We start from the raw sequence: 15261 nt of genomic DNA, 5'->3' as shown, positions 1-15261 counted from the left end.
TATAGTCACCATGTTACACTTTAGATAATACCTTATTCATTTTATTGATGAAAGCTTTTCTGCTTTCATCAGTCTCTTCTTATTTTCTACAGCTCCAGTCATGGGCAAACACTTTGTTTACTTTTTGATTCTAAGAGTTTGACTTTTTAATTTGGATTTCATGTATAAGAGATGTCACTCAGTATTTGATTTTCTATCTTGCTTATTTCACTTAGCATAATGTCCTAAAGATCCATCTATGTTGTTGAAATGGAAAGGATTTCCTTCTTTTCCCTGGCTGAATAATATTCCATAGAATAAACATATACCACAACTTCTTTATTCATTCATCAGTTGATGAACACTGAGATTGTTTTCATACCTTTGCTATTGTGAATAAGGCTGTAATGAATATGGGAATGAAGGTACCTCTTCAACATTCTCTTTTCATTTCCTTTGGATATATACTCCAAAGTGGGAATCCTGAATCATGTTGTTCTAATTTTTAATATTTTAAAGAACCTCTATACTGCTTTCCATAGCAACAGTACCAACTTAAATTTCCAGCAGTAGTGCACAAAAGTTCTCTTTTCTTCACATCCTCATAAACAATTGTCATTCTTTGCCTTTTTATAGCCATTCTAAAGGATATGAGGTAAGTCATCATTGTTTTGACTTACATTTACCTGATAACTAATAATGTTGATCCCCTTTTATGTACCTGATGGCTGTTTATATTTCTTCTTTGGAAAAAATATCTGTTCAGATCATCTGCCCATTTGTTAAATGGATGGTTTGTTTTGTTTTGGTTTTTTCCTATAGAGTTCTGTGAGTTATTTAACTATTTTGGATATTAACTCCTCATCGGATATGATTTGCAAGCCCTTATCATCTTTTGTTCAGTAAGTTTGCTTTTCATTTTATTGATAGTTTCTTTATTTTGCAGAACTTTTTAACTTGATGCCGTGCCAACTGTTTATATTTTGCCTCTATTGCCTATCCTTGTGCTGTCAAGTCCAAAAAAAACTCACCACCAACAATGATGTCAAGGAGATTACTGCATGTTACTTTTAGGAGTATTATGATTTCAGGTCTTAAATTTAAGGTTTTAATCCATTTTGAGTTGGTTTTTGTGTGTGGTGCAAAATAAGGGTTTGATTTCATTTTTTGAATGTGGCTGTGCATTTTTACTAACATTATTGGAGAGACTGTCTTTTCTCCATTGTATATACTTGACTCCTTGGGCCTCCCTGGTGGCTCAGTTGGTAAAGAATCTGCCTCTAATATGGGGGATCCGAGTTCAATCCCTGGGTCAAGAAGATCCCCTGGAGAAGGGAATGGCATCCCGCTGTAGTATTCTTGCCTGGAGAATTCCATGGAGGGAAAAGCCTGGCAGGCCGCTGTTCATGGGGTGGCAAAGAGTTGGACATGACTGAGTGACTAATCCTCTCCCTTGTCTGTAAATTAACTGAGCATATATTATATATGAATTTATTTCTGGTATCTCTATTCTGTTTCACTGATCTATGTCAGTTTTATGCTAATGTCATACTATTTTAATAACAATACCTTTGTAATATAGTTTGACATCAGGAAATGTCTTATCTCCAGCTTTGTTCTTTACCAGGGTTTTTCCTGCTATTTGGGGTCATTTGTGGTTCCACACAAATATCGATTTCTGTAAAAAATACTATTGAAATTTTGATAGAAATTGTATTGAATATATCGATTGCTTTGGATGGTATGAACATTTCAACAATATTCTTTTAATCTAATATTCCTTTAGCAGGGAATATCTTTCAACTTATTTGTAAACACTTTAATTTCTTTCATCAGAAAGAAATTAGTTTTCAGTGTACAGATACTTTTTTTCTCAGTTAAATTTATTCCTAAGTATTCTTTCTTGATGAAATTATATATGGGATATTTCATTAATATCCTTCTTACAGCTTGATTACAGTGTATAGAAATGCAACTGAAAACACACACACACAAGAAATGTGGCTGATTTATTTTTAACCTTATATTTTGCAACCTTATTTAATTGATCTATTATTTCTAACAGTATGGGGTGGAGTTTTCAAGTGTTTTCTACATATAACACCATATTATCTCCAAATAGGAACAATTTCTTTCCTTTTTTTCATATTTTGATGACTTCGATTTCTTTTTCTTGCCTAATTTCTCTGTTGATAATTTTAATTACTATGGTGAATAAAAGTGGTGAGATTGGACATCTTGGTCTTATTCCTGATTTTTCAGTCTTTTACTGTTGATTATGATTCAAGAGTGGGCTGTGGGTTTCCCTGGTGGCTTAGTTAGTAAAGAATCTGCCTGCAATGCAGAAGACCCAGGTATGACCCTGAGTAGGGAAAATCACCTGGAGAAGGGAAAGGAAACCCACTTGAATATTCTTGACTGGAGAATTCCATGGACAGAGGAGCCTGATGGCCCCCAGTCCATGGGGTTGCAAAGATTTGATCATGACTGAGTCACTTTCACTTTTTCACCTGTCATGTAAGACCTTTATTTTAATGAAATTTGTTTTCTTTATGCCCAGTTTGTTGAGAATTGTATTCTTCATTTTTATCCTTCATTTTTTAATGCATTGTATCACATTGATGTTGCATATAAGGCTCTTGAGAGTTCCCTGGACAGCAAGGAGGTCCAACCAGTCAATAATAAAGGAAATCGACTCTGAATATTAATTGGAAGGACTGATACTGAAACTCCAATGCTTTGATCACCTGATGTGAAGACCTGATTCCTTGGAAAAGACGCTGATGCTGGGAAAGATTGAGGACAGGAAGAGAAGGAGTGGGGGGACAAATGATGAGATAGTTGGATTGCATCACCCACTCAGTGGACATGAGTTTGAACAAACTCCAGGAGATAGTGAAGGACAGAAATGATGCAGTCCATGGGGTCACAAAGACGTGGACATGACTAGGTGATTGAATAACAAGAGTAGAAGGAACAGTAGCAAAAGCATCAATAGTAGGTCACGTGCAAAGATGAGAATCATAGGACTTCTTTCCCTTGGATTTGTCAGCAGTTGTGGTTGATCTTAGTGTGGATGTCAGAGAGAAAGTGCCTGTTTCTGGGAATAAGAGCTTTGAGGCCCACTCCAGGAAGAATTTTGAAACAAGGGCCTTTAAGAGAGACTAATACCCCAAACAGGATACAGCCTCAGTTGATGGATAGCTCAAGATAAGGTAACTGATGCTGAGAAGTGATCTATACAAAGTCTTCCAATCTAACACCTCATGTTTAAATTAGACACATTTTTAAATGACACATCAATTTTGTTTTAACTAGAAAATGTTAACTTTCAAGTATGTGTAAATTAACTAGTGTGAATAAGGTTATTATTCCCCAGTGAGAACAGAATAATGAAATAATAGAAAACTAATTTGAGAAATTTAAAAACTTCAGTATGAGTTGGAGGTACTGGGGTTTTTCCTGTAGTATTTTTTTCTTTACCTTGCTCAATTTTTTTCTGAAGTTCTTTAAAATTAATGTATTTTTACTGGTCAGTGTTGTCAAAAGTGAATTAATTTCTACAGGAGCATTTCTCTAGGGAATAATGCAAAATTCTGGCTCTGAGAAAAGCTAAGGCATTATAGCCAGTACACTGTGATTATATAGAACTCAAAATATATTTTATCTTATGGTTTAATGCTAATTTAATTTAAAAAAAATGGGTGCATCAAGCATATAAATGCTTCCTGTGACAAAAAAGCAAAACTAGACCAGTGCTCTAGATCAGTATTTGTCAGATTTTTTAAAGTTTGATTAGTTTTGGTCCATTACTTGCATACATGTAAAATTGAAATATTTCTTCCTTTTACTAAATGCGATGTACTTAATTTTAATCTGCTCTTTTTTCATTCAAGAAACATCATTTTGGGAGATTTGCCCTGTGGTCTAGTGGCTAAGATTCCATGTTCCCAATGCAGAGGATAAGGCCTGAGTTTGATCTATGCTCAGGGAACTAGATCCCACCTGCAGCAACTAAAAATATGCAGCCTGCAACTAAAGATGCCATATGCCAAAACTAAGACATGGCATAGCCAAATAAGTAAATCAATGTGAAAAAGAATTCATTTTTGTGGTTTTAGTTCCAATAGATAAAAAGTTCAGAAACCATCATCCCAGTTTTTTCTAGGTTTTTTTTTTTTTCTTACAAATCATTAAATTAAAAATTGATAACCTTTCTTAGACTCATCAGGGAACTAAGGTCATAGCAGTTTGACAGCCTGAACTATGGAAAGACAGTTGATTCTAAAATTTACTGACAAGATCTATTTATCTGGAGCCGAAGTGGCTGGGGACATAAACAGATAGGAGTAGGTAGCTTTGAGTGCCAAAGACTTATTATAAATTAGACTCAGTCAGAAAGTGATAAACTCCTGTAAACTGTAGTGTAAGTGGGGCCTCCCATTTCTTTGGGGTTGACTGGCAGGACTCCCCTGCCTCATTTCTCTGGGTTTTATCTGCAGAAATCCAATAGTTTCTCACTGTGAGGAACCAATAAAGATACACTCATGGCTCTAGTAGTGGGAAGGTAAAAGTAACCTTAGTAAAATATACATAAGTTTTGCTCAAAACAAAGGTCTAGTCTGTAGGAAGCAAAGACAGAAATAGTGCTAACCCATTTGGTGGAAATCACTTCTCAACTCCATCCCCCTAGCCTTCCTGTCTCACATAACTGGGAACAAAAAGTTAAGATATATGTGAACGTCATGCCCAAGGACATTAGCCCACTAAAAGGCTCAGATTTAATTATAACATTACACAACAATTTATTTCCTCTTCATTTAATCACCACATCAATAGGATTCCAGTGTACTAGCAGTGAATTTTAAATAAAAAAGCTGCTAGATAGAGACTCACACTAAGAAGGAATTACTAGAAAAGCCCAAGACAATGGTGGAGATAAAACAAGAACAGGAGAGGAACTTTTATTCATTGGCATATATACCACTATATTAAAAAAAAAAAGTATCTCACTCAGTCATGCCTGACTCTTTGCAACCCCATGGACTGTAACCTGCCAGGCTCCTCTTCTGTCCATGGGATTTCCCAGGCAAGAACATTTAATGGACAGGGTTACCATTTCCTTCTCCAATATACAGCTATAACAAATATTAAACACAGCACTACTTCAAGGCAAAATAATAAAAAGCTTCACACTAAAGGTGTGTATAATGCAGTTTCTGTTACCTGATACATGGTTTGGTATCAACAAAAAGTTACCCAAAAATTTAGTTTAGGCATGCCAAACGGCAAGGAAAACACATTTTGAAGAGACAAAGTATTCATCACAACAAGATCCAAATACGATATAGATGTTGGAATTCCAACAGGGAATTGTAAGCAGTTAATATTAATATGTTAAGAGAGCTAGTGGAAAATGATCTGGGTCAATAACTCATATCTACATGAGAAAAGTGTTATACTCAGTCTGGTCCAACTCTTTGCAACCCCATGGACTGTAGCCCACCAGGCTCCTCCCACCAGGCTCCTCTTTCCATGAGATTTTCCAGGCAAGAATATTGGAGTGGGTTGCCATTTCCTTCTCCAAGCGATCTTCCCAACTCAGGGATTGAACCCAGATTTCTTCCACTGCAGGCAGATTCTTTACCTTCTGAGCCACCAACCAAGGTTAATGAAGAAAGGAAGATCATCAAAAAAAGAATATGTGAAGTCAATATAATTTGAAATATTCTCATTGTTAACCTGAGAATTGATCACATTAACATAACAACATACTGATGATTATAGCATATAGATAAATTAAATGAATTATTAGCAACCTCAGAAGAGACAGGAGGAAATTGGGAAAATTATTATAAGATACTTACATTATATACTAAGTGATATGGTCTGGTTATCTGAAATTAGATTTAGATTAGTTAAAAACCTATATTGCCAAATCTAGGACAATAGCTAAACATTTTTTTTAAGTAAGTGTAACTGATATGCTAAACAAAGAGATAAAATGGTATAATTAACATATAACGGCTGTAGATGTACAGCACAATTATTTCATATATGTATATACTGTGAAATAATTACCACAATAAGTCTAGTTAGATCCATTACCATACAAAGTTGCAAACTTTTTTCTTGTGTTCAGGACTTTTAAGAATTTCATTTGACACAGCAATTCCACTTCTGTGTATTTATCTGAAGAAAACAGAAACACTAATTAGAAAAGATATCCACACCCCCAGGTTCATTTCAGCATTATTTACAATAGCTAGCTAAGATATGTAAATAATCTCTGTCAATTTATGGATGAATGATTAAAGAAAATTCAATATATATATACATACAAAATTGAATATTACTCAGCTACAAAGAATAAAATCTTGTACATTTCCAATATACAATGAAATACTAAGTACAGTCATTATATTGTGCATTGCCTTCCCATGACTTATAACTGAAAATTTGTATATTTTTGCTCCCTTCATCTATTTTGCCAATTTCCTACCCCTTGTCTCCTGCAACCACTATCTGTTCTGAGTTCAGTTTTTAATTTTTTTTTTTTATTTTTACTATTTCACATACAAGTGAGATTATATGGTATTTGTCTTTCTGTCTGACTTATTTTACTTATCATAATGTCCTCAATGTCCAACTATGTAGTTACAAATGGCAAAATTTCATTTATTCATTACAAAATCAGGTAAGTTTGGTTAGGTCCTATTTGTTTATTTTTTATTTTACTTCTATTGCCTTGGGAGGCTGACCTAAGAAAACATTGGTACGATTTATGTCAGAGAATGTTTTGCCTATGCTCTCTTCTAACAGTTTTATGGTGTTGTCTTTTATTAAATGTAAGTCTTTAAGCCACTTTGAGTTTATTTTGGTGTATGATGTGAAGATGTCTTCTCTCTTCATTGATCCACATGAGGCTGTCCAGTTTTCCCAATACAAAGTGTTTTCTTTTTTTCTTTATTTTTAACCTCACTCATAGCACCAAAAACTCATCCTAGAATAAAGTACAGAAGAAAATAATGATAGAATCTGTCCTCTTAACCCATTCTTCAGTTCTGCATTTCTAAGCTTCTTTTGCCTTGAGCTTGTGTCCTGGATAGTCACATTGCTAGTAGTCTTTATTGATTAAAACATTTAGGAATTTTATCCTATCAAATTAAAATAATCTCTTTATAGGCAAATGACTGTGTGGAAGCATGAAAAAGATTCTCACTCATCCAAGGGCCAAAAGAAGTGATGATAGAATATGCATTCAAAAGATTTGACTTATGTTTTTAAATGCTTTCATGTTTCTATATCTTAAGAAACAGACAAACCCAAATGAGGTTAATAGGACCACTAGGATTTGTGGTCATGTTTGCAAAATAACCCTGTAAAATTCTTTAGGCCAATATTTAACAAATAATCCTATTGTATTACTAAATTTTCAGAACCATACTGTAACTTACCTTTATTATATACTTCCAATATAATTACAAAGTTACCTGGCCACCAAGTTGACTTCAACAAAAAAAACTTAGTATTTTAATTATGCATAGCCAATTTTTATATGCAATAGTTTGGATTGGCTGCTGTCAGTCTGATTCATTTCTTTAAGTAACCACATTAGCTTCAGCTTTTTTTATTCTTCATATCAACATATTGTTTAAAATAAGTAAATAAACCTATATCTTGATCTGAACTTTAATCAAGGCTACAAATTATTAATAAACTAAGCTAACAAACTGTATTGTTAGTCCTATTCTCTCTCTTCACTCCTTCCTTTCACTCTAATCTACATTTGCAAATGCCAACAGATAGCACACATCAGTTATTTATGAAGGCCATGCTGCTTATATAATCAGTCCAATTAGATCTTTTCCCATCAGTAAATGCCTTCAAATAACAACATCCTGCATTTAAAAAAAAGAATCAATGCATGAATCAACAAATAATCATTGAATACCTAATAAACTTGGCTATAAATATATAAGATTGTTTTCCTTCTGATCTGAAAGGAATGTGTAATTGCTGAGAAGCCAGTCCTACACTTATAGGCTGTAACTTAGGGCTACAGAACTGATAGCTATCAGCAGGAAATATCACTAGCTATGCTCGTGTTTCAAAGATGAGTGCATATCTCTATCACTGTTTAATAGTGTTTAAATCTGTTAATGCATGTAGTCTGGTGAAATGAGGCAGCCAAAAATGCATTGAAGAGAAAAACAATTTCCCTGGATATGTCTGTCTGTGAAGCATGATCTATGGAATTCATTTGGTCATACCTTCAGTTAGAATTTTACATATCAAATAGAAAATCCAAAGGAAGCCTGTGTAATTCTTTAAGTTATGCCTCTCATGGAGTTTTTCAGGGCTCGTTTACTATGACTCAAGAAATATTCATTACTCAAGTCTTTACAACTATTTTTTTCTTTCAATTTTCTAGTCACTTCATACTTGCACATATCTATTATTCCTAGTCTCTAATTTGAAAAATCATTTTTCTCTGTGTATGTGGAGTGCCTGTATTCTGTTGCTGTCTACATCCTACACCTTTAACTGTTCATCTTCAGAAGCAGATGTTTCAGTTGACATCTCCAGCATCCTTTCCTCCTTGAGCATCAGTCCCAATTTTTATTTGGTTATTCACTTATTTATGAAGTGAGGATACTTAGGTCATGTGGTCAAATAGAGAGTCTTCCTCCCTGAACTATTTTTCATGCATCATCCCCTAACTCACTGCAAACCTCTATACCCAGCAGCTGGTTCAGGACTGGGCATGCTACACAAGCCTTTCAAATCAGAATTACACTCAGGAATTTTATAGACACTACTGAAACTTGCATTTACCTTCATGATAACTTTCTGCTTGGAGAGACAACAGCCAACCCCCTCCTACCACAGGATGTATGTTTAAAGCCAGTTGAGGATACAGCTCCATGGCTGGGAATGAAACAAAGTATAAGAAATGTTGATATTTCTGAGAAATGAGGTAAAACAATTTTATCCTTAACCTTAAATCCAATCATTACTGAAAGCCTCCCTAATCTCAGACTGTTACTACACTTGCCAATAAAATATCTTTTAACTCAAGTTATTTTAAGTTTTACTTTACTTCTCTTCAAATTAAAGATCTATAGTAGACTGTTTAAATACAGATTTCAAAAATCCTTAACTTTAAAATGATAAATTGAATCTTATGTACTGCATAAGGATTTGAGAAAATATTTGTACATTTATTTTTTTATAAAATAGCGAAGCACTATAGAAAAGCATTCCTAGGAGAACTGTCAAGAGGAAGTATGGCAAAGTTTTCTCTGCTACAATAGGCTTTAACTCATAGGCTTCCCAGGTGGTGCAGTGGTAAAGAATCCACCTGTCGATGCAGGAGATGTAGGAGGTGCAGTTTGGGACGATCCCCAGGAGAAGGAAATGGCAACGGTCTCCAGTATTCTTGCCTGGGAAATCCTATGGACAGAGGAGCCTGGTGGGCTACATTTCATAGGGTAGCAAAGAGTTGGATGTGACTTACTGACTGCACACATGATTTGGTCACCTCTTTTCCTGGAGCAAACTTGCCACCTGATACAAATTTCAATGATACTAATGCAAAGGCAGGTACAATATTAGAGAATCCAATGAGAGAGGCTAAGGAATTCTCTAGGAGTCAGTTCTCTCCAGGGTAGATGAAAACTTGTGATGAATGGAAGGAATATCCCAACAAACAGGAGGGGGAAAAATCCGTAACAAGAATAGGTAAAATAAAAAATTGATTTAACACTGCTTAAAGACATTAATACAGGAACAATAGAGAAAATACTCAACTGCATTAAAAATTATGAGTTTGTTCTCATAGAGTTAATCTCTTATATCTCAGAGACACTCTCATGTGGTCGTGGCTGTTAGCCTGTTTGATGATGAATCACAAGGTTTCTATTCATGAAGCATTCACAGGCTTAAGTAGAAACAAGATATATAAGTAAACTCTACTAAAATAAAAGTGTGTAATGTTCACAAGGGTACTTGAGTATCTATATGGACATAAGTCTTCAGGGCTGCAGGCGTCCACATGGCCTGAATGAGTGTTTTCTTATGTCTTAAAAAATTTTCACATCCAGAAATATGCCCCCTTGCTTGCTGAACACACATTTATGACAAGAGTTTTACTTATGTTAATTCATATTAAATTGGAAATTTAAAGGAGGCTTGAAACACCAAAAATCTCCATCTTGCACCTATTTAGGAGAATGGGATATTGCCCTTTCCAAGATGCTGATCATTCAAATACATGTATATACCTTTTTCAGAGATAAGAAATCAAACAGAGGGGGAGCAACCCTATGGTAATTGAGATAATGTATAATTCTGGAAGACGGCTGATTATTAATAACTTGACAATATAATTATGGTTATTAATTTTATGATATCAGTTTTTTTTCTTCTCATCCTGGAGGAGGAAAGGAACAGGCTGAGCTGACTCCACCTTGAAAAAGAAGGAAACTCCATTTTACATTCCCAGTGAACTTTGGACTATGTGCCTGGTAGCCATGGGAATAACATACCTATGGCAGAACAGACCTCCTAAACTGATAAACACCGGATTCCATACCAAGATTTCCCATCTCCAGAAAGAATGGAATAATCCCCTAATGTAGTCAATCACCTTTGTAATCTTTATGGCGCCCATTCGTGTAGGCTACAGTGTATAACCAGCTGACCCTTCTGATTATGAATCATGGGTGTAACCTGATTACATTTCCCTTTAACATTTTCCAGGCTAGGTTTAAAGAATTTGGGAATGGGAGCTTGAGCACGTACACTTAAGTTATGTGAGATTTTCACAAAAGTTAGTCGGGGTCCCTGGCTAAAGAGGAAGCTCTATCTCAGACCCCCCATTGTTAAAAACTACACTCCACTATCCATGCTGTCTTTCTGAGTGAGTTTGCTTCCCAGAGCATCTGACTATAACATTTGGTGCATTGGCAGGAAAATTCCTCACTTTGAGGAGACAAGTCCTGCTTGGGCCTACTCTGAGGCCTTGCAGCTTGGATCTTCTAAAGTGGAGAAGGCACCTCATCCTTCTGGAAAGGTTCCACTCCTTGATGCCCAGAACTTTCACGTTGGTGGATATTGGATGGCAGCAGGTAGGAGGTTTCTACCCAGCAGGGTGGAAGAGGGGGCCTGATCAACTCTCTGGAAGGGAATAGGAAGCACTCAGACCAGACTGCACAAAGAGGTGTTATCCACATTGTTCTGGGATAGATTGCTACTGGACAAACGTGAGAAAGTTCTAGGGAAAGCAGGGCTATGAATGTCACAGAGGAAGTGGTGTCCACGTTACCTGGGGGTAAATTATTACCAGGCAATCGCAAAGGTGATTCTAGGGGAAGAAACTTGGTCTTTGCATGCCTGGAGTTTGCCCTCACCAAGGAGGTGTCCTATCTGCTGTGAAATTCTTGATCTCCTCAAAACTGCCAGGCTAGAAGGAGGGGGATACACAAATAAGTAAGAATTGGCTTTTCCAGAGACAGCCTGGGACTTAGGATATTTAACCCATCTGTCTTTTCATCTGCACCTGATGAAGCCCACCAAGCAGAACAGACCTTAAAAGTCAAGGGAGAAGCAGTATTGGGCCGTGTGGTTTTCTGATTCAGTCATGTTGACCAGCAGATGAAGACACATCGATCCCCCTTCTCCCTCTGGGATCTGGCAGGTAAGACTCTTCTCGCTCCAATTAGAAGGAGGTGGAATGGCAATTTAAGTGTTTCATTGAGTGGAAATATCAGAAGTACATAGGGTACCAAGAATTTTGTAGACAGAATGAAAAGGAAAGAAAGAAGAAGGTCCAAGAAGGTAAGCAAGATGGGGGGAAGTGAATTTAAGGCAACTGTACTGGAGTGCCTGATTAAAAATTTTAAGAAGGGATTTGGAGGAGACTATGAAGTGAAGATGATGCCTAACCACCTCCACATACTTTGTGAGGTCGAATGGCCCTCTGTGGGAGTAGGATGGGCCCCAGAAAGCACCATGAACTTAAAAATAGTGGAAGCAGTCTATACAGTAGTCATAGGAGAGCTGGGACATCCAGATCAATTTCCATATATTGATTCATGGCTAGAGTTAGCTTAAGACTCCCTTCCTTGGGTGAGATTCTATATCAAGAAAGGGAAAGGAACATTATTAATGGCACAAAAGTTGACTAATTATAAAAAAAAGTAATTATGCAGGATTTGAATGGGGATGACTTACTCCCTCTCCCTTACTGGATGATGATGCACCCACTGTGCAATGTGTCACCAGGACCGGAGGCTGTCTTAATGTCAGATCCAGGGCCAGGTGAAGTTCCTGCAGCAGCCACTGCTCCTCCACTGACTCTCCTGGAGATCCTAGAACTGCAATTTCAGCAGGCTCCAATCCCAGAGATGGAGACCTCTGGTCAACACTCCCAGGATTCAGCCACAGCTGGATCTTCCGGGCTGTACCCACCCCTCCTGGTGAGTACAGATGAAAAGGGGGAAGGAAACACAGGAATTAGACAGAGACTGTGCCCTGCTAAGGAATAGGAGGAAAAAAACCCACTGCAGATGCCCCTCAGAGAGGCACAACAGCCCCCAATTCAGGACACAGTCGGACACTACCACCAGCTTCCTATTATTACCAACCATTTTCCTCTATGGATATATTTAACTGGCAGAGATACACTCCACAATACTTGGGGAGCCACAACCCATGATTAGGCTAATGGAGACTATTTTTTGAACCCACCGCCCTACATGAGATTACATAATCCAACTACTAGTCTCCCTTTTCAGCAGAGGAAAGTCACAGGATCCTAACTGAGGCCAGAAAATGATTAAGAGAAATGGAACCTGAGAGTACCGCAAAGCTGCAGTGGTGGGCAGAAGTAGCCACCCCCAATGAGAGGCCCAATTGGGACTATTTCACAGAGGAAGGGAGGAGCCACCTGGAGAGATATCAGGCAGCTATTTTACAAGGTCTCAAGAGGGGGCCTGAAAACCTATGAATATGACAAAACCCTCTGAAGTGATTCAAAGGGAGACCGAATCACCCTCTGAGTTCTACGAAAGACTGTGCGAGGGCTATAGACACCAATAGATTCAGAGACTGCTGGATCACAGATGGTGATAAATGCAGATTTTGTGTCTCAAGCCTACCCTGACATCAGACGCAAGCTTCAAAAGGTGGACAGGGTATTGGCTATGACTAGCTCACAGATAATTGAGATCACTGATAAGGTATTCAGGAATAGTGACATGGAGACAAAAAGGAAGTCTAGAAAAGGTGGAGAGAAGATAATAAGAGGGCAGACCAGAGGGTCCCAATACTGGCCACAGCCCTGGGAAGGTCCCTCCCGAGATCTTCCCAGCCCCTCTGAACAAGAGCCAGCCTACCAGCAGGCCTTTTCCAAGAAGGACCAGGGCTGCGCTACAACCAAATCAATGCACCTGATGCCAGGGCTTCCACCACTGGAAAAAATTAATGCCCCCAAAATATCAGGGGAAAGGATTTAGCATTGGCTGTTATAGGGCTGGCCTGACTAGAGACTGAATAGGGGTGACGGGGCTCAAAGACACAAGGTCCCCAAGAGCCCATGATAAAATTAAAAGTGAGGGATGAAATTATTGACTTTATAGTAGACACTGGAGGAGAAATTGTCAGTGGTGACTGAACCGGTGGTATCCATCTCAGAAAAGGCCACTGCTATAGCAGGAGTAACTGGGGAAGAGCTGATTCGGCCATTCTGCCTACCCTGAAAATGTCAGATTGGGGGACACCAGGTGACTCATGAATTTCTATACATCCCTGAATGCCCAATACCTTTGCTGGGAAGAGACTTGCTAAACTGGGGGCACAAGTGACCTTTTCCCCCCACGAAAGAGCCACTCTTCAATTGGGCTCAACCACCTATTTATTCTCCCTCTCAGTAACACCCCAAGATGAGTGGAGGTTGCACGATCTCCCAGAAGGGAAGCCAAACGATTCCCTGAGGTCTGAGTGGAAGAAAACTGATCGCCCCCCCAGCCCCCCACCCCGGCTTGCAAAACATCAAGGCCCAGTGGTAATAGAACTTAAACCCGGTGCCACCCCAGTCAGAAAACGTCAGTACCCACTGCCACTAGAGGTTTGAGTTGGCATTTTGCCACACATAAGCAGACTGAAACAGGCAGGCATCCTGATTGACTGCCAGTCAGCCTGGAGCACACCAATCCTACCAATCAAGAAAGAAGGGGGACAGGGCTATAGACTTGTACAGGACCTCAGACTGGTCAATCAGGCCACCATGACTCTACATCCCACCATCCCTAACCCCTATACTTTACTTAGCCTCCTCCCACCGAGTGCTAAGGTCTATACTTGTTTAGATCCCAAGGATGCCTTCTTCTTATACAGAAGGCCTGACCCTGGTGTCTCAACCCATTTTTGCTTTTGAATGGGAAGACCCAGCAAAGGGCACCAAACAACAGCTCACCTGGACTCAACTTCCACAAGGATTTAAGAATTCCACAACCATCTTTGGGGAAGCTTCTGACCTGGACTCATTCCAGCCAGAGAAGTTCAGATGCTGGTTGCTACAATATGTGGACGACTCGCTTTTGGCTGCTGAGAATGGAGAAGACTGCTGGGAAGAGACCAAGGCTTTACTAGAGCTGTTGATGATGTCCAGCTACTGAGTCTCGAAAAAGAAGGCACAGATCTGCAAAGAGGAGGTAAGATATTTGGGGTTTGTTCTGAGAGGAGGCATGATGCTATTAGACCAGTCTAGAAAAGAGGTCATTTTGAGAATCCCACAACCAAGAACCAGACGACAGGCCCAAGAGTTCTTGGATGCCACTGGGTTTTGTAGGATTTGGATTCTGGGCTACTCCCAGATGGCACAGCCATTATATGCACTCCTAACTGGACCAGAAGGAGATTCACTAAATTGGACTGAGAGACAGCAACAGGCCTTTGAGGAACTAAAGCTGGCAATTATGTCAGCACTTGCCTTGGGCCTGCCAGACCTTGCTAAGCCATTTACTCTTTATGTAACTGAAAAGGACATGGTGGCTATGGGAGTGTTGACCCAGACTATGGGGACATGGGACAGACCTGTGGCTTATTTCTTGAAACGGCTAGACAATGTTGCCACCAGGTGGCCAGGATGCTTATGGACAGTTGCTGCAGTTCCCTTACCTATCCAGGAGGCAACCGAGCTGACTTTGGGCCAAGATTTGATCATAAAAGTCCCTCATGCGGTCAACACTCTTCCGTGAGGGGACCCCATAAATGGCT

Source organism: Budorcas taxicolor, chromosome 6, assembly GCF_023091745.1.
Source record: "Budorcas taxicolor isolate Tak-1 chromosome 6, Takin1.1, whole genome shotgun sequence".
Taxonomy (NCBI): Eukaryota; Metazoa; Chordata; class Mammalia; order Artiodactyla; family Bovidae; genus Budorcas; species Budorcas taxicolor.
This window is presented reverse-complemented; position numbering follows the sequence as displayed.